The sequence below is a fragment of the Crinia signifera genome, chromosome 6 (assembly GCF_055691185.1).
Source record: "Crinia signifera chromosome 6, ASM5569118v1, whole genome shotgun sequence".
Lineage (NCBI taxonomy): Eukaryota > Metazoa > Chordata > Amphibia > Anura > Myobatrachidae > Crinia > Crinia signifera.
Window position 1 is genome coordinate 60,612,503 of NC_139222.1, and position 20,993 is coordinate 60,633,495.

At 51.6% G+C, this 20,993-nt stretch overlaps 1 long non-coding RNA gene across 1 annotated transcript in view; it reads right to left on the reverse strand.

The window, feature by feature from the left end:
- Positions 1-5,999, reverse strand: part of LOC146006952 (uncharacterized) — a 35,297-nt gene extending 29,298 nt beyond the window's left edge. Inside the window, exon 1 of the long non-coding RNA XR_014444140.1 lies at positions 5,257-5,999. This is a non-coding gene — a long non-coding RNA (uncharacterized LOC146006952). The remainder of the gene's footprint in view (positions 1-5,256) is intronic.
- Between the last annotated feature and the right edge of the window lie 14,994 nt (positions 6,000-20,993).

The window sequence follows — 20,993 nt, forward strand, 5'->3', positions numbered from 1 at the left end:
TAAGTGACCAGTGGCTGTGCGTGGCTAAACCTAATGAGCACAAACAGCGTGATAAAATACATCAATAGAGTATCACCCCATCTCCTTGGGGCTAATTCAGACCTGATCACGTGGCTGCGAATTTGCATATCAGCCGATTCTTCATAAACTGCACATGCGCACGGCCCCTAGTACCCATTCCAAGTCCTTCTATTCCATTCCAGACTCTTCACCCACTCTACTATTGTAGCAGCATCCTCCTCTCCCCCCCATGTCAGCCTGCCCACCTACACCCCTGCTCTAGCAGCATCCTCCTCTCCCCCCATGTCAGCCTGCCCACCTACACCACTGCTCTATCGTGCATCCTCCTCTCCCCCCATGTCAGCCTGCCCACCTACACCCCTGCTCTAGCAGCATCCTCCTCCCCCCCCATGTCAGCCTGCCCACCTACACCCCTGCTCTAGCAGCATCCTCCTCTTCCCCCATGTCAGCCTGCCCACCTACACCCCTGCTCTAGCAGCAGCCTCCTCTCCCCCCATGTCAGCCTGCACACCTACACCCCTGCTCTAGCAGCATCCTCCTCTCCCCCCATGTCAGCCTGCCCACCTATACCCCTGCTCTAGCAGCATCCTCCTCTCCACCCATGTCAGCCTGCCCACAGACACCCCTGCTCTAGCAGCATCCTCCTCTCCCCCCATGTCAGCCTGCCCACCGACACCCCTGCTCTAGCAGCATCCTCCTCTCCCCCCATGTCAGCCTGCCCCCCGACACCCCTGCTCTAGCAGCATCCTTCTCTCCCCCCATGTGAGTCTGCCCAACTACCCCCCTGCTCTAGCAGCATCCTCCTCTCTCCCCATGTCAGCCTGCCCACCTACACCCCTTCTCTAGCAGCATCCTCCTCTCCCCCCATATCAGCCTGCCCACCTACACCCCTGCTCTAGCAGCATCCTCCTCTCCCCCCATGTGAGCCTGCCCACCTACACCCCTGCTCTAGCAGCATCCTCCTCTCTCCCCATGTCAGCCTGCCCACCTACACCCCTGCTCTAACAGCATCCTCCTTTCCCCCATGTCAGAATGCCCACCTACACCCCTGCTCTAGCAGCATCCTCCTCTCCCCCCATGTCAGCCTGCCCACCTACACCCCTGCTCTAGCAGCATCCTCCTCTCCCCCCATATCAGCCTGCCCACCTACACCCCTGCTCTAGCAGCATCCTCCTCTCTCCCCATGTCAGCCTGCCCACCTACACCCCTGCCCAAGCAGCATCCTCCTCTCCCCCCATGTCAGCCTGCCCACCTACACCCCTGCTCTAACAGCATCCTCCTTTCCCCCATGCCAGCCTGCCCACCTACACCCCTGCTCTAGCAGAATCCTCCTCTCCCCCCATGTCAGCCTGCCCACCTACACCCCTGCTCTAGCAGAATCCTCCTCCCCCCCATGTCAGCCTGCCCACCTACACCCCTGCTCTAGCAGCAGCCTCCTCTCCCCCCATGTCAGCCTGCCCACCTACACCCCTGCTCTAGCAGCATCCTCCTCTCCCCCAATGTCAGCCTGTCCACCTACACCCCTGCTCTAGCAGCATCCTCCTCTCCCCCCATGTCAGCCTGCCCACCTACACACCTGCTCTAGGAGCATCCTCCTCTCCCCCAATGTCAGCCTGCCCACCTACACCCCTGCTCTAGCAGCAGCCTCCTCTTCCCCCATGTCAGCCTGCCCATCGACACCCCTGCTCTAGCAGCATCCTCCTCTCCCCCCATGTCAGCCTGCCCACCTACACCCCTGCTCTAGCAGCATCCTCCTCTCCCCCCATGTCAGCCTGCCCACCTACACCCCTGCTCTAGCAGCATCCTCCTCTCCCCCCATATCAGCCTGCCCACCTACACCCCTGCTCTAGCAGCATCCTCCTCTCTCCCCATGTCAGCCTGCCCACCTACACCCCTGCTCTAGCAGCATCCTCCTCTCCCCCCATGTCAGCCTGCCCACCTACACCCCTGCTCTAGCAGCATCCTCCTCTCCCCCCATATCAGCCTGCCCACCTACACCCCTGCTCTAGCAGCATCCTCCTCTCCCCCATGTCAGCCTGCCCACCGACACCCCTGCTCTAGCAGCATCCTCCTATCCCCCCATGTCAGCCTGCCCACCGACACCCCTGCTCTAGCAGCATCCTCCTCTCCCCCCATGTGAGCCTGCCCACCTACACCCCTGCTCTAGCAGCATCCTCCTCCCTCCCCATGTCAGCCTGCCCACCTACACCCCTGCTCTAACAGCATCCTCCTTTCCCCCATGTCAGCCTGCCCACCTACACCCCTGCTCTAGCAGCACCCTCCTCTCCCCCCATGTCAGCCTGCCCACCTACACCGCTGCTCTAGCAGCATCATCCTCTCCCCCCATGTCAGCCTGCCCACCTACACCCCTGCTCTAGCAGCATCCTCCTCTCCCCCCCCGTCAGCCTGCCCACCTACACCCCTGCTCTAGCAGCATCCTCCTCCCCCCCCCCCCCCGTCAGCCTGCCCACCTACACCCCTGCTCTAGCAGCATCCTCCTCTCCCCCCATGTCAGCCTGCCCACCTACACCCCTGCTCTAGCAGCATCCTCCTCTCCCCCCATGTCAGCCTTCCCACCTACACCCCTGCTCTAGCAGCATCCTCCTCTCCCCCCATGTTAGCCTGCCCACCTACACCCCTGCTCTAGCAGCAGCATCCTCTCCCCCCATGTCAGCCTGCCCACCTACACCCACCTACGACCTAGGAGGCAGGGCGGGAGGAGGTGGGGCAGCGATGAGAGAAGAGGACAGCGGGCAGGAGGAGGCAGGTGCATCCAGCAGCTGGGCACTGTGCGGCAGGCACTGCCGCTGACCGGGGACGGTCGGGAACTGATATATGTTACTGTATATGTATGGTGAGGTCTCGAGGAAGTGACGGGGCAGCGGCTAGCAGCGGGGCAATGTGCGGCACTAAAGCATGGGAGCGGGAGAGTGTATATCTATGGTTTTACTTTTTTTTTGTGGGCTATGAGGTGTTACCTGCAGGCGTCGTAATGGGCGTTACCTAGGTCACGTGGGTACGACCCTAATGAATCTTTTTAAAATAACTATGCCCTCCCCTCAGTGTAATTGTCTGGTAGTTTATATTGCAGCATTTCACACTAAGGGCCTGATTCAGCAAGGCTCGGTAATCAGGGGTCAACTGCTGCTTGGCGAGCCCATAACAACCATCCGAACGCTCCGTCAGTACCATGCGAGGGAGTGTACTCACACACATCCCCTCGCACACAGCTGGGTTAAGGCTCTGGAGGGCCGAGGGGACTTTTGACAGGGGGGCCCTGAGGTCTAACATTAAAATCATATTACAAATTTGTGTGCGTGTATGCATGTGTGTGTGTGTGTATGTATGTGTGTGTGTGCATGCATGTGTGTGTGTGTGTGTATGTATGCATGTGTGTTTGTGTATGTATGTATGTATGTGTGTGTATGCATGTGTGTGTGTATGTATGTGTGTGTGTGTGTGTGTGTGTGTATGCATGTGTGTGTGTACACATACATATCTTTTATTTACATATTAGAGCCTGTGTGACCCAGAAATGTTGCAAATATGCTGTTTAATAAATGCAATGTAATATAATGGTTTAATACTGCAGTGCCATGCGTGGTCTGAATTCATTCCTGTCCATCAGTAGGGGGATGTAATGGGATGCCGGCAGTCAGAATATCAATGCAGACCTCCCAATCAGTTGGGTCACTACAGAGGGTGCAGAGGATGCAACTGCTGTGGGGCACGGGGGCAATCCCCTACACCCTATTTTAAGTTGATTTTTTTTTTTTTTAAATAGTAGTGCCGCCTTGGCAGAGGCTGCGCCACTATCCTGTTACTCCCCCCTTCATCGCCGGGTGGGAGCAGGAAACACAGCGGCTGCAGGAGCCTATATGAGTACTAATTCTGTCACTATGGTGGGTGGGAGCAGCAGGAAGCCCAGTGGCTGCCAGCTCTCAAGAGACCAGTGGCACCATGGCGGCATGTCACCTTACCCCCTCTCATCTGGCTGCCGGCACCTGAGGAGACATGTGAGTCACTGTGGCAGCAGGGGAAGGAGAAGACCCAGCGGCTGCAGGAGCACCGGAGGAGAAAAGTTACTGCAGCTGTGGGAGGTGGAGGAGGCCTGCGGCTGCCAGCGCTGTGAATGTAAGACCCTCCATTGCTAGTGAAATCAAGACATGCATCCTCTCCTCTTCCCCTATCACCCTCTGTAACCTCACCTCGTCACATCACCTCACCAACTCTATCCCTGCCACCCCCTCACAATCTCTCCCCTCACCACCTCTCGCCCCGTCACCTCACCCCTGACCTGCATCCTCTCCTCCCCCTCATCATCCCATGTCACCTGACCACCTCTTGCCCCCGTCACCTCACCCCTGACCTGCATCCTCTCCTCCCCCTCATCATCCCTAGTCACCTCACCAGCTCTTGCCCGCCCATCACCTCACCCCCTCTCTATCTCACTCCTGCTGCTCTCTGTCTCCCCTCTCTCCACCTTCTCTTTTTAGCACCTGACCCACCCCCCATAGAAGCATTGTAGTGACAAAGGTGGTGGTTGGAGGCCATTTCAAGATTTTGCTATTGGGCCCTGAAAGTTCTAGTTACCCCCTGATCCCAATCATAAGTATGTGGGGCAGGCCAGCGTCAGGCTGGAAGAAAATTAGGTTTTGGCAATAGTGGCGGAGTTAGGGTTAGGCTGTGGGCAGGAGGGTTCGGCCACTAGAAAGAAGGGGGGTTAGGGTTAGGCTGTGGGGCACGAAGGTTAGGCACTAGCAAGGAGGGATAGGATGATGGCATCTGTATTCTGACTGCCGGCATCTACACCACCAGTCATCTGCATGTATTTCATAAATAGTATACGAGTATACATACATATATATGTATATACATAGCCTATAGGGCATACACAGACACATACCATACATAGACACAGGGCATATATGCACATAAACCATACATATACACAGGGCATATATGCACATATACCATACATACACACAGGACATACACACACACACATACCATGCATACACATGTGGCATAAACACACACTATGTTTATAAAAACACACAAGCTATAGACATTATTAAAGCAAATAAGCCCCACAAGCAATCACACCCACACTGCTGCTACCAAGACATCACAGTGCTCACTGGGCCAGCATACAGTGATGTATTAATGGTTCTTACACTCCTCACCCCACTGCCTATGCCCCTTCTGCTGACACCAACAACAAAGCACACATACCTGGGGAGTCAGCCTCACCAGGACAGAAGTAGCTGGGCCAGGCAAAATACACTTGGGTCATCTGTAAGTGGCCCCCCTCTGATGATTTTAGGTGTCAAATGTGTGTCCCAATACTCATTAACCCTCGCAAGAGGGATTTTTCTGAATAAGAAGCTGGAGCTTGAATAAGAAGTGAATAAGAAGCCAACTTCAGCCTCGTCAACTTAAATCTGTGTGGGAAGGGGGATATATAGCCTTTGAGTAAAAAGAAATATAAAAATATATGATACAGCCAGTACAGGCTATGGCGAGGGAGCCAGTGACAGGGACTATAGAGAGGTAGGGCAGGGGGAGCAGAGGCGGTCCTGCAGCGATGCATAACCCACAGCAGAGAGTGCCGGCACCGGGAAGGGTGATCCCTGGAGCGGACAAGGGCCTGTGCAGTGCTGTGAGCTGCTGACCTGTAAGGAGCGGAGGCTGCGCAGCTGTGTGTGACCAGGAACCGCGCTGCCCCCACTAGCTGCCAACCACAGGAGGAGCCCCAAACCCAGAGAGAACAGAATGATGTTGTTGTGTGCTGCCGAGGTGTCCTACATAGTGCCTGCCCGTGGAGGAGCTGAGAGATTAAAGACTAGAACCTCAAGGAAGAAGGTGCTGAGGGGGTAAATTACCTAGGAGCACACCCAGCCGGAGGATTCCCCCGGGGTTGCTCCGAAGAAGATAGAGGACGCAGCAAGTGGAGACCAAGGCGCGCAGGCACCGCGGAGGACACCCTCTCTCGAGGAACCAGAAGTGTGGAGGACACGCAAAGGACCCCTAGCTGGAGAGACCTGTAGAAGCCCCCTCAGTGGTGCAGAGCTGCCCTGTGAGATGCCTGCCCGAAAGTGAGCTTTGAACACGATGCAACATCAAGGACAAGAGCCACTCAGAGGAGAGGGGACAGCCCAGCGGAGGAGAGGACAGAGGAAGATCCCCAGCCTGATAGGAGCCGGGGGTGGACGCAGAGGCCGACCCAGAACAGCACGACAGGCGGAGCCGAGGACGACTCAGCACCTCCTGCTGCAGGTCAGGAGCCGAAGACACAACTAGCAGAGAAGTAACTGTCACTGATTTACAGAAGAGGAACTATCTGGGATAATTAAAAAGTTCTGTAACACAATGCAGTAACTGTAATTGAAGGGGATCTATACCTACCTAGCAGAGGAGCAGCCACAGTCATTACACCGCACTTGCAAACTTCATGTTACAGTGGTTTGTTGCGATGCGCAGCATCCCGGGTGTGCTGTGGTGCGAGTCCAAAAGGAGTTGTGGGTGAGACAGAGAAGCGCTACAGGTGGCGGGGAGTACCACCTTATCCCTGGTGCTTGTGCCCCTCCTTCCTGATATTGCCACATAGTCCTTACGCTGCCATCTCTGCCCATGGCATTCCTCCGCCCCACGAGGCTGCCCCATAGAATTCCACTGCCCATAGTATTCCTTCCCTTCCTCCGCCCCTAGCATTATGCTGCCCACTCTGCCCCCTAGCATTCCACTGCCCACACTTAGGTCGACAGTCATTAGGTCAACACCGTTGGGTCGACAGGTAGCAAGGTCGACATGTGTGAAGGTCAACAGGTGTCTAGGTCGACATGGGACAAGGTCGACATGGGTTTTGGTCGACAAATGCATTAGGTATACATGGGTTAGGTCGACAGTTCGACATGGGTTTTTTTCACTGTTTTTTTTTACCCAAATGTCGACCCAGTCGACATGGACGCAGTTGGAAGTCAACTGCAGCCCCTCGCATCACTTGCTTCGGGCACGGTGCCTCGCTGCGCTCGGCACACTATTTTACTCTCCCACCATGCCCTAGTGGATGGTAGGGCATGAAATGCCACCTGTCGGCACAAAAAACAGTGTAAAAACCCATATCGACCTAGACACCTGTCGACCTTCATCCATGTTGACCTTGCTGCCTGTCGACCCAACAGTGTTGACCTAATGACTGTCGACTTAACTGTGGTCGATAATACGACCGTATCCCGAGTTCATCACGGGTGGAGGGTAAGTGTTAAATGTACTCTATGATATATATATATATATATATATATATATATATATATATATGTAGTTTTGTATTTGTTATTTGATCCTGAAGACGGGGGCTGCGACCCCCCATCTCCTATGGATTAAAATTTGTCCTACCTTTTCTACAAACAATACAGTCTCTGAATGCCGCTTTCTTCGTTCATCTCTCTCTCTCTCTCTCAGAAAGAATAAGCAGCACTCACCAGTCTGTAGTTGAATGGAGGTACAACCTCCATTGGCAGACCTCTCCCACTGCCCACTCTGCCCATAGTATTCCTTCCCTTCCTCCGCCCCTAGCATTAAGCTCAGTGTTGCCGACCCTCCCGGAAGTCTCCCGAAAATCGGGTCCCCCTCCCGGCCCCCCCGGAAGGGAGGGCAACCCTCCCGGAATCTGTGGGACCCCCCTGAGCCCCCCGAATCGCGGAATGTAAATGCCGCAATCCGCGGGTCTCAGAGGAGGGGGTGGAGCTAAAATGGCACAATCGCGTCATTTTAGCCCCCCCCCCCTCCATGGATATCAGTCATTTGTACTACTGTACTTCCCGTAATGGGGGCGGGGCTTAATGACATCACAGTCAAGCCCCGCCCCCCGATCGGGTAAGGAAAGTCTCCTCTCCTGGCTTCTCCCGGAGAGGAGCATTAAAAAGTCGGCAACCCTGATTAAGCTGCCCACTCTGCCCCCTAGCATTCCACTGCCCTCTCTGCCCCCTAGCATTCTGCTGCTCACTCTGCCCCATGGCATTCCGCCCATTCTGCCCCATAGCATTCCGCTGCCCACTCTGCCCCATGGCATTCCGCTGCCTACTCTGCCCTGTAGATATTCCGCTACCTGCTCTGCCCAATAGCATTCCTCCGCCCCATAGCATTCTGCTGCCCATTCTGCCCCATAGCATTCCTCCTCCCCATAGAATTCCGCTACCCGCTCTGCCCAATAGCATTCCTCCGCCCCATAACATTCCGCTGCCCATTCTGCCCCATAGCATTCCTCCACACCATAGAATTCCACTGCCCACCCTGTCCAATAGTATTCCACTGCCCACTCTGCCCCATAGCATTCATCCACCCCATAGCATTCGACTGCCCACTCTGCCCCATAGCATTCAGCTGCCCAGTCTGCCCCATACTATTCGACTGCCCACTCTGCCCTATAGCATTGTCAACATCAAGGACACATCAAGACACATTAAGACACATTGAGGCAACATCAAGGACAAGAGCCGCGGGGAGGACAGGAGACAGCAGAGCGTAGGAGAGGACCCAGGAAGATCCCTAGCCTGGTAGGAGCCGGTGGTGGAACTTGCATAGGCCAACCCAGAACAGCACGACAGGTGGAGCCGAGGATGACCCAGCACCTCCTGCTGCAGGAGCTGAGGACACAAAACAAAGCCTCACCTGCTGTGGAGCGAGTCCAGAAGGAGTTGTGATGCAGAAGCGCTACAGGTGGCAGTGAGTACCCCCTTATCCCGGGTGCTTGTGCCCCTCCTTCTTGATATTGCCCCATAGTCCTTACGCTGCCCATTCTGCCCATGGCATTCCGCTGTCCACTCTGCCCCATAGCATTCCTCCGCCCCATAGCATTCTGCTGCCCACTCTGCCCATAGTATTCCTTCCCCCCATAGCATTTCTCCGCCCCCTAGCATTATGCTGTCCACTCTGCCACATAGCATTCCGCTGCCGACTCTGCCCCATGGCATTCTGCTGGCGACTGCCCCATGGCATTCTGCTGCCCACTCTGCCCTGTAGACCTTTCGCTACCCGCTCTGCCCCATAGCATTCAGCTGCCCAGTCTGCCCCATACTATACAACTGCCCACTCTGCCCCAAAGCATTTCTCCGCCCCATAGCATTCAGCTGCCCACTCTGCCCATTGCATTCCCTACCCCCATAGTATTCCTCCACCCCATAACATACCGCTGTCCACTCTGCCACATGGCATTCCGCTGCCGACTCTGCCCCATGGCATTCTGCTGCCGACTCTGCCCCATGGCATTCCGCTGCCCTCTCTGCCCTGTAGATCTTCCGCTACCTGCTCTGCCCCATAGCATTCAGCTGCCCCATACTATACAACTGCCCACTCTGCCCCATAGCATTCCTCCGCCCAATAGCATTCCGCTGCCCATTCTGCCCCATAGCATTCCTACGCCCACTCTGCCCCATAGCATTCCTCCACCCCATAGCATTGTTAGTGTTCCTTCTAGGAACCGGGGCAGGCAGTGAGCCGCTGCAAGGGGGGCATCGTCAAGGGGGCGGACCGGGCCCGCCGTCGTCACTGTTCTGGGTGGTCCCGTGCCGCCTAGGTCACAAAAGGGGCGTGCCCGGGCCGCGTCGTGACGAAAAGGGGCGTGCCCGGCTGCCGTCGTCAGGAATAGGGGCGGGCCCGGCCAGCATTGTCATTGAAGGGGGCAGGCCCGGCCGCACCAAAGGCTCTCTGCTGCCGGGGAAGCTCCGGGCACCGCTATATACTGCGGTGCCGGGCTTCCCCGATATTCATGCCCAAACCAGCGTTGGGCCAGGCAAAATACACTTGGACCATATGCTAGTGTCACCCGTCTCTTGATTTCAGGTGGTAAATTTGTGGCCTAGGACTTGTTAACCCTTGCAAAACTACAGCTACTTATTCAAAATGAGACATGTCTCATATCTATGTGCCCATTTTGCCCATGTACTTCATGCCCAAGTCAGCGTTGGGCCAGACCAAAAACACTTGGGTCATCTGTAGGTCACACCCCTCTGTTGATTTCAGGTGTAAATTTTGTGGCCCAAAACTTGTTAACTCTTGCAAAACCGTAGTTAATTCAAAATGATAAAATGGTCCGGGTGCCCACTTTGGCCCAAACCAGCGTTGGGCCAGGCAAAATACACTTGGGTCACATATGTAGGTGATACCCCTCTGCTGATTTCAGGTGTCAAATTTGTAGCCCAAGACTCGTTAACCCTTGAAAAACTGCAGCTACTTATTCAAAATCGTTAAATATGGTGCATGTGCCCACTTTGCCAGCATATTTCGTGCCCAATTTGCCAGCATATTTCATGCACAAATTAATGTTGGGGCATACACACAGGACATACACATACCATACTTAGACACAGGCCATACATACACACATGCCATACATACACACACACACAGGGCCTACACGTACACATACCATACATACACACAAGGCATAGATATACACATACTATACATACACACACGGAGGGCATACACGCATACATATCATACATACAAACACAGAGGGTATACATGCATACATCCCATACATACACACATAGACACAGGGCATACACGCTCACATCCCATACACACAGACAGAACATAAATGCACACATACTGTACCATACACACACACACACACACACACACGGCATACAAAGACACATACCATACATAGACACAGGGCATACAAGCACACATACCATATATACACACAGGACATACATGCACACATACCATATATACACACAGGGCATACGCACACATATACCATACATACACACGTAGCATAAAAACACACTATGTTTATAAAAACACATGAGCAATAAACATTAAGAAAATAAGCCTCACAAGCAGGGCTGTCTTAACATTAGGAAGGGCCCCTGGGCAACCTAGTTCACTGGACCCCCCCCCCCCCCCCCAAATTAGTTTGCCCAGGAGCCCACAGTCACCTCCCCAACCCTCACCTCTCTGGCTCCGTGCGGCAGCCAGTCAGCTTCCGGCGGCCGGGGATCCGATCATCTTCGCTGGGGGATCCGGGCAGCGGGATCAGGGCAGCGGCGGTAGCTAGGAGCCTTCCCTGAAGTGGCAAAGCGCTATTAACTGGCGGGGCGGGAAGCGCTGTTGCATTTGAAAAGACTGGCCAGACGCTGATTGGCTGAATTCAGCCAATCAGCGTTCGGCCAGTCTTTTCAAATGCAGCAGCGCTTCCCGCCCCACCGGCAAATAGTGCTAATGGGAAAGATGGTGGCCGGGTGGCGGGGATCCGACCATCCTCGCTGGGGAAGGGGATCAGGGCGGCGGTGGCGGTAGCTAGGAGCCCGAAGCGGCGAAGCACTATTTGTCGGCGGGGGCGGGAAGCGCTGTTGAATTTGAAAAGACTGGCCGGATGCTGATTGGCTGAATTCAGCCAATCAGCATTCAGCCAGTCATTTTAAATGCAGCAGCGCTTCTCGCCCCCCCTGCCGGCAAATAGCGCTTCGCCGCTTCGGGCTCCTAGCTACCGCCACCGATGCCCTGATCCCCCTGCCGGATCACCCAGTGAGGGTGATCAGAACCCCGGCACACGGACCCCCGAAATTAAATTCACTGCTAGCTAGGAGGTGAAGCGCTATTTGCCGGCGGGGTGGGAAGCGCTGTTGCCTTTTCAAAGACTGGCCGGATGCTGATTTTCTGAATTCAGACAATCAGCGTCCGGCCAGTCTATTCAAATGCAACAGCGCTTCCCGCCCCGCCGGCAAATAGAGCTTCGCCGAATCAGGCTTCTAGCTACCGCCACCGCCCTGATCCCCCTGCCCGGATCCCCCAGCGAGGGTGAGCGGATTCCCGGACCCCGGCCAGGTCCTAGGGCCCCCGGGCAACTGCCCATCGTGCCCAATGGGAAAGACGGCACTGCTCACAAGAAGCAATCATAGATTATTCCCCAATCCCCACACCCCCACTGCGGCAGTGCTACCAAGACATCACAGTGCTCACTGGGCCAGCATACAGTGATGTATTATGTTCTTACACTCCTCACCACACTGCCTATTCCCCTTCTGCTGGCACCAACAACAAAGCACACATACCTGGGGAGTCAGCCTCACCAGCACAGAAGCAGCTCCATCTCACAGCCCTGTGAGGTGTAGAGAGAGAGGAGCTGCCTGAAAGCCGAGGAACTGTGCGCTGCAGCGCCACCTATCTGCAGCTCTACAACATTACATCCAAAACTGTCTCCATGTTTTCCCCACAGCTCCGCTCTATATAAAAAAAAAATGTCAGCTGGCTTGAATGAACAGGGGCCCTTTCAGAGAGGGGGGACTGGGGATACATACCCCCTCCCCCCCAATCCGGCCCACCAAAGTCGTTCGGTGTCAGGGATTGGAAATGCGCAGAAATGTGCAAAACCCGACCATCAGGACTGGTTCCGAATTCGAGGCCTGATTCAGTACCGCTCACTAAGCAGTGGTCAGTTAGTGAGTGGCATAACTCGCGCCCCCTGCCACCGAATCCTGTCGGTAACATGCGAGGGGATGTACGTGAACATTTCCCCTCACATGCGGCCATCAAATGATTTCTCTCCTCTTAAGAAATAAACTGAGTTTCTTTTCCGTCAGAGTCCACCAAAGAGAGGGTGGGCGCTGACATCATGTGGCGTCAGCCGCCGGCCATCGACCCACCTGCGTTCCAAGGGAATGGGCAGCGTTTTCCTGGAGACGCTTATAAAATGCTCCGGCCTTTTCCTGTACCCTCCCCTACCCGTGCAAGCACCTCACCTTTGACAGGTGTCGAAAGCGTTCGCACAGAGGCCCTGCACATGTGTATAATTGGACATAAGCATCCTCAGAGCAGCACCATCGGTCCCCGGCGCGTATACACTGGGGGCGATCACTCCTGAATCACCCCCTCAGATCGATACGAGCTATCCACTATCAGCCTCCAACTGCGCTGTTTTAGGACTTCATGACAATAAACTTCCTGTCATCCGGCAGTCTAGTAATCTCTGAGGTGTATGAGGAGTCTAGTTACAGACCTGTACGTCTGATCCTCTTTCTGCACCAGGACAGCTCCTCTAAATCAGGGCAGACTTCTCCACAGAGACTGGCAAATCTCTGAACTTCCTCTGCCCTCTGGCACCTACCCAGTGGCGCAAGTAGAATTGATTTATCAGTACTCTAAGCGAGTGCGCCAAAAGTGGGCGTGGCCATGTGTCATGATGGGGCGTGGTCATATGAAACTAAACGAGTGTTTACAGGACAAAAGGGGTATGGCCACATTATGACACATGCCGTAATGCCCATTTCACATTATGCCCCACAAGGTAATGCCTATTACACATAATATCCCACACCGTAAATTCCACTTCACATTATGAGTAAATGGGGGAGGAGGTTGTCATTCGCACAAGACAAGGATATTGGTCGGACCCCTAAATATGTCCACGATTTATATTTCTGATTTTTTAGGAACAGGTGTGTGCTACCTAAGGACACAACATGTATAGAAGATAGAAGATGGTGGCAACTTGTTAGACTTGTGAAGACCATGCCAGGATATTAGCGATACTAAGAGAGTGATTCCCCCACTTGGATAAGAGGGTTGGTTTACCAGTGTGCACCCCCCTTATATAAGGTGTCACAGACAGGTACATCCCCTCTCTCTTTTTCTCCACCACACCTACAAATTGTACAGTGGTAAATGTGACTACTGAGATATGATGACTCAGACCAGATGAGTTGAGACCTTGATCCAGGCAGAAAGAAGAGATTGGTATTTTTATTTGCAAATCCAATTCACTACTTGGATCGGCTCCTCTATACACTGTTAAACACTTCATAAACATATTTTGAATTAACGCAATAAAGAGCAATCCCTGCCCGCCACCTTGTTTTATGTGTGTACCCCAACTGTATATGTCTATGTATGTTTTTTAATTCATTTTTCGCAGCCTTTTAATAAAGACAATAATAAAGGTTAATTTTTAAGGTTTATTAATTAGAGGTGCACCAACAAAAAGGACATTCTTTTTTCTTCTCTGTCCACTTCACATTATGCGCAACACAGTAATGCCCATTACTTATTAAACCACATGCCATTATGCCCATTACATGTCATTATGTCACACACCATAATGCCAATTACATACCATGTCACATAAGTGCCGCTTACCTACATGCTAGTTGCCAGAAGCTGCATGCTCGATGCCAGGAGTTTTGTGCTTGTTGGCACAGGGGGTTTCATGCTTGTTGCCATGAGAGGATTACATGCTTGCTGCCATGGGGGTTCCATGCTCGTTGCCATGGGGTGATTACACATTCATTGCCCAGGGGATGAAAAAGGGTTTACATCCTTGTTGCCCAAGGCGGGGGGATTACATGCTTGTTGCTCAGGGGGCTCCCTCCAACCATGTCGGCTCATGCCCCTCCTGGGCCCCTGACCCCAGGCTGCGCAATGCAGCAGGCTTCTCTAACCCCTCCTGCGGCTCTCGGCCATTTCAAATATGGTGCCGATACATGAGCTAATCAGAATTCGTGAACAGGCAGACATCAACATGGCTGCTTGTACGCGAGCTCTGATTGGCACCGGAGCTGCACTATATTTGAAATGGCCAAGAGCCGCTGAAGGGGTGAGGAAAGCCTGCGGCGCTGCGCTCCACTCTTCTAGTCTCTCAGTGGCAGCGGCAGAGGCGCTGGAGGGGTGGGGGAACTTGTGGTGCTGCTCTACTCTCTCCTTCACCTCTCATCGACAGCACCTACCCGAGGGGTGGGAGAAGTGCAGCAGGGAATGCAGGGTGATACGGTGTATCAGCAACATATTTCTTAAAGGTGCGCCGTACAACTCCGTACCCCCCCCTTACTTGCACCACTGCACCTACAGTACTCCAGCCAGTCCCTGCACTCTTGTCAGCAGCCGGTTGCGATCGTCATTTAGGTAGCCATCCTGACTGGCCAGGACATTGCAGGATGCTTCTGAACTACCTTTGTGAGTCCAGGGCTGCAGCCAGTTATATCACTACTGCTCGTGCCAATTGTTCTTCACTGCACAGGTGTGATCGGGTTACAGAACATACAGCCTCATGGCTGCAAATGGTTCCCCTGTCACATCTCCCCTGCTCCTAGAACACACAGTGTAAAAGTGTACGAGGAAGCCAATGTACCAGTCCTCACTGAAGAAACGCATCCCCATGACAATACAGTATATCAGGGTTGCCGACTTTAAGATTCTCCTCTCCGGGAGAAGCACGGAGAGGAGAGATTCAGCAGCCACTCAGGGGGCGGGGCTTGCGAGTGACATCACTAAGTCCTGCCCCCATGCTGTTAAAGCAGCTAATTCACGGATCTCCATGGAGGGGGCGGGGCTAAAATGACGCGATTGTGTCATTTTAGCTCCGCCCCCTCCTCTGAGACCCGAGGATTGCTGCATTTTAATGCCGCGATCCGGGGGTCAGCGGGGGTCCCCCCTGAATCCGGGAGGGTTGCCCACCCTTCCGGGGGGCGGGGAGGGGGACAAGATTTTCGGGAGACTCCTGGAAATTCCGGGAGGGTCGGCAACCCTGCAGTATATCCCCACCCCATAAGTCACAGTTAGGATGGTGCTTGCTGAGGAATCTGCAATTCATTTGCTGTGTGCCACCCAGAGCTTTAGAGATGAGGAAACAAAGCTTAATTGTTGTCTCATGGGACCACAAAACCTTATCTCGCATTGGGCCAGATGTATCAAGCTTCAAAAATGTGATAACATGGGGAGTGGTAAAGAGCCAGCCAATCACCTCCAACCTGTCATTTTTCAAACCCAGCCTGTTACATGGCAGGTAGGAGCTGATTGGCTGGGTGTTTATCACTCTCTGTTTTATCCCGTTTGAAGATTGATACATCTGGCCCGTTGTAGCTGAGTCACTTTGATGCTTTCTGGCAAATCCAGATGTGCTTTGATGCAGTCTCTCTAATAATGGCTTCTTTCTAGCCACCCTCCCATACAGGACAGTTGTGTGCAGAGCTTTTCATATTGCTGACTGGTGCTTTCTCACTCGCACCTGAGGCACTGAGCTCTGTAGGTCCTCCTATAATAATAGTCGGCTACCCTGTGGGTCCCTCACTAGTCTCCTGGCTCTACCGCTGACTTGTGATGGGCGGCTTGGTCTAGGCAGCACCTGGGCAGCAGGACATAGCTTCCATTTCACCACTGATCCTACAGTGGGACATCAGAGCACTTGGCCTTTATTATTGGCTATTATCTTGTAGCCTTTCCTGCCTTGGGCATGTCTATAACTTTATCTGTTAGGTGAATAAAATGCTCCTTGGTCTCCAGTCTCACAGCTTTCCTTCACATTCTCCACCTGACCAATGTGATTTCAATGAAAGGGAGTTTGTCTATACATATTATTAAGGTACTTGTTTCCTAGCACGGCGCCCGTCGTGGGTGATCACATACCTTAAGTTAAGGTAACTTAGGGTATGCGATGGACGCGACCGACGTGATATTTGGCTATTTTTAGCCTTTATTGCCGGCAAAGAGAAAATCGCGTTGATCGCGTCCATCGCATGGCGTTATAATGGCACGCGTTCGACCGACGCGATCAACGTGATATTACATAGGGAGCAATGTTAAATTAGCCGGCTATTACAAAATCACGTTGATCGCGTCCATCGCATGCCATTATAATGGCATGCGATGCGACCGACGCGATTTTACATAGGGAACAATGTTAAATGGGCCAATGATCCAGATTTTTGATTGTATAGGCACCCTAATGGGTAATGTGTATGTTAAATGCCCCCCCATTGTTAATGGGAACCCACGATTAACGCCAACCCGAAGCGTGGAGAGCATAGCGAGCCTGCAAGGGGAGGCGGTACGCGTCCTACGACCTGTTCATACCCCGCGAGGGGACGCGTAATACCTGTGAAGTAATGCGCGTCCGCTAGCCACGCTTTGGGCTCGGTGGATCGCTGCGCTCGCCACACTGTATAAAGTCAACTCCACGCCGACGTGGATAGTGGGGGTATGAAAAGGTCGGAGGACGCGTACCGCCGCCCCTCGCGTGCTCGCTATGCTCGCCACGCTTCGGGTTGGGGTTGATCGTGGGGTGCCGTTAACAATAGAGGGGCATTTCACCCATGAGGGTGGGTATACAATGAAAATTGGAGTCTGGGGGGCATTTTACATTGGGGCCAATGTAAAATCGGGTCTCAGGGACCATTTTACATTGGTTCCAATGTAAAAAATCGCGTTGATCGCGTCGATCACATCGCGTGCGATTTGGTTGCATGCGATGCGATCGACACAATTTTTGGGATCCCGATGGATGCAATTAAAATTGCTGGCGCCCTGCTAGGAAACAAGTACCATTATTAAAATGAATATTGTATTATATCAGATAACAATCTCCTGTTTATATTGGAACAGGGTTATTTATACTCAAAGGTCATACATATGATAAACTCATTATTGTATAAGTCTATCAAAAATCTACGCAATAAGAATAATTGTAACCTACAATCAACAGCAACAACATCAGCAGCAACTGGTTTAGGTAAGCAGAGCAAACCCAAGCCTACAAGGCTTATTCTGGCAGGGTGATGGCTTGGCGCAGTAAGGGGTCACAGCAACATTCTGTGGCTTCTGATTTATATTCTGTTCCCCAGTGGCACCAGGTTGTCTTTATAGGTGCCGGATGACTGAGCGGCAGTCAGGATTCCGACAGTAATTACATCGACGTCGGAATCCCGACTGCTAAACCCCTGACAGACGGGCAGCGGCTATTCTCCCTCGTGAGGGTTACTGTGTAACATCCATTTGCAGGCCCTGCGAGGGAATAGACCATGCGAATGGGTGGTGGCCGGGCCACCATTTGCAAGACCGGGTTTGGTGGGCTTGCAAGGCTGTGAATTTGCAGCCTTGTGAATCAACCAGAATAACCCCTTTATCTGTAGTGTTATGTGGTGTGCGTCTACAGGGCCTCCAAATCCAATGTTTCTGCAGTCACAAAACACCAGTCAGAGTACAAATAATTATTTATATTTTGGGGATTTATATGCAGACAAGATATATATATATATTTTACTTCAGACCCAAAGAACAGGGTAAGAGGAAGGGGATAACAGTGCAAGGAGAGTAGCAAGGGAAATATAAATACAAATTGGGAAATTTAATAAAAACAAATATTAAAAATGCTTTGAGCTCATAGGTCCAGCTAAAATGGCAGTTTAACCCTTCCAATACTATAGGCCTGGACCTCCAGTCATGGAAGGGTTAAAATGATACAATGCGATAGTGTCTTATTAACTGTAAGAAAACCATACTTACAGGATTGTACGTAGACTGCTCTCATTTTCAGTAGACTGTTTTTCTATAGCTACATTTCAAGGTTACAGAATAATAAGCCTCTGTGTCTTATCACTTCCACACTGAGCTTCTACTTTTAACCCCCCCCCCTTTGGAATTGCTATGCAGTGTGTTCATGCTTAAACTCCTCTATAATCGAAAACCCCCCTTGTTACTCATTTCTTTGTGTATGATATTTTGTATGCCCTCCTTCCCTTCCCCCCTGTTGAATTTGCCCTGCTACCTAACAGACCAATCAGAATGTAATATGCACTTGCATACACCCATGTATCATGTCTTTTAATTTATTGTTAAACCCCTAATAAACCAGAATGTTTCTTGACTCGCCACCGTGTGTTTGGTGTGTAGTGTTAAGATTACATTCTCACGGGTACCTAAGGGGCCACCAGGTCGAGGGGCTACACATTTATCCTTACAATTTGGGGGCTCGTCCGGGATTCAGCCGGCCGTCCCCTCCACGGGATTGCGGCCACCTGCTGAATTTGAGAATCTGAACTCACTCCGTGTTCCGGGAACACGTGACAAGGTAATATTTAAGTCCGGGACTTAATATTACGTAATTGTATGTAAGGAAATTTATGACGCCATAAAATGTATCAGGGATACAAGGACCAGGGGTCCACGTCATAAAAAAAGGACCAGGGGTCCACGTAAAGGTAATTCAAGTCCGGGACTTGAGATTACGAAACAGGTATCCGGGATACCGCAATTGAACCAGGGGTTCACAGAGAAAGCCTCCTCGATCTGATCGCCTAAATATATGTATGTACATGTTTGTCTGTTAATGTTGCAAACTGTGTATTTGTTTAAACACTCAGTGAACGGATGGTAAGTGCACGTACGCTGAAGTGTTCTGTCTGTCATATACAATTGTACTGTATATTTTTGTATTAAGGATACTCAGTGGACGGTTGGTAAGTGTGCGGCCGCTGAGTGTCATTACTGTGTAGAGCGATTCTAAGTAGATTTGCAAAGTGATTTGGCTACTGAATGTCATTTTGTTTAAATTAATTTTAAGTACAATTGCGACTTGACTTGTGACAGATATTATTGTGACCATATTGACTGACATACTGTTATATTATGGGATTATATTAGAGTAAAGAAACAGAATATTCCCCGCTTTTACCAGGAGAGACATGTAAAGAATATGTTGCCCGTGTCTCCCCCACAAATTACTATTTTATTAACCCTTGGGTAGACAATTTAGCGGGATAGATAGGATAATTAAAAATCGTCCCAAACCAATAATAACACCAATAGGATGTATAATATATTTAAAGAAAGCATGCAAAGGACGCAGTTTTACCCAAGGAGATATGAGACTCATTGTTAATGATATAATTGACCATTACAATAAATGAGACTGGGAAAAAGTTCCACTTATCAGTGTACCCTCAGTCACACAAACAACTGTAGGTTACCCACTTAATACACAAGAAGGCATAGATGCTATGTGGGATCAACTTGCTGCACATATGAATGAAGTGTTTAAAGCACGCTCATCTCTCCCCATAGCTGTAAGTTGTAAACAGAAACAGTGACAAATTTCTGGAAAAGATTCAAGAAGTGCGGGACCGAGGAAGCAGGTCTGCCGCTTCTGCATAATGATAATTTACTTGTTTCTACTTTCATTAATAATCTGCTGCCGATATATATCCTCGCTGTGAAGCAGAATGTTTCAACTTGGACCTCTGACACAGTGAAGGATTTTGAAAAAAAACCATTTGTATGAAAAGGAAGCAGCAGGTTGTTTTGAAGTTAAAAGAAACACTGTCACACCATCACATACCCCGTTCACACGCTTCCAAAATCAAAACAATCCTAGGAGACAGAATAAACCATTCCGTCCTCCTAGAGACAGACTACCTCAGAGGGCTCCTGCGGGACCCCCACCCAACAGGCAGACAAGCTGCTATAACTGTGAAAGGGATAGCCATTGGGCTAGAGACTGTCCGTTCCCTTCAAACAAACCCTGACAGGTCAGTAACCCCATGCAGCCCAGCCAACCCAGACCTAGAGACAACCCCAGATTTCAGATTGACTGTGAAAGAGGCAGACCTTAAAGGGCCATGACATAGGAAAACATGAATTTACTGTAATACCTGACTGCCCAATGAATTTGCTAGGCAGAGATCTTCTCTCTGTGCTAGAAACCACAATTAGTCCATCAGAAGCAGGAAAGGGAATTGATGTTTCACCACCACACTTGCTCATGACTGACAGTTCTGACCCAAACACAGAATTAGACACTGTAAATCCTCAGATATGGTCAACAGGACCTCAGAGCAATAAACCAATTAATTGTTCCCATTGCACCCATTGTACCTGATATAAACTCACTCATCTCAGCCATCCCTGTAGATGCCGCCTACTTCTCAGTAACCGATTTGAAAAAATGCATTTTTAGCATACCTGTGGACACCCAGACACAACTGTTATTTGCATTTTCTTTTGAGGCCAGCAGTTAACATGATGCAGGAGTATATTGACTCCCCTGTTGTGTACAGCATCGTGCTCCAAGCCACATTAACCCCCTGGCACCCCCCCTATGGTTCAGTCCTGCTACAGTATGCAGATGATCTGCTTATCTGTAGTTCAACAAAGGAGGCATGCCGAGAGGATGGTATATCACTGTTAAACTGGCTCTG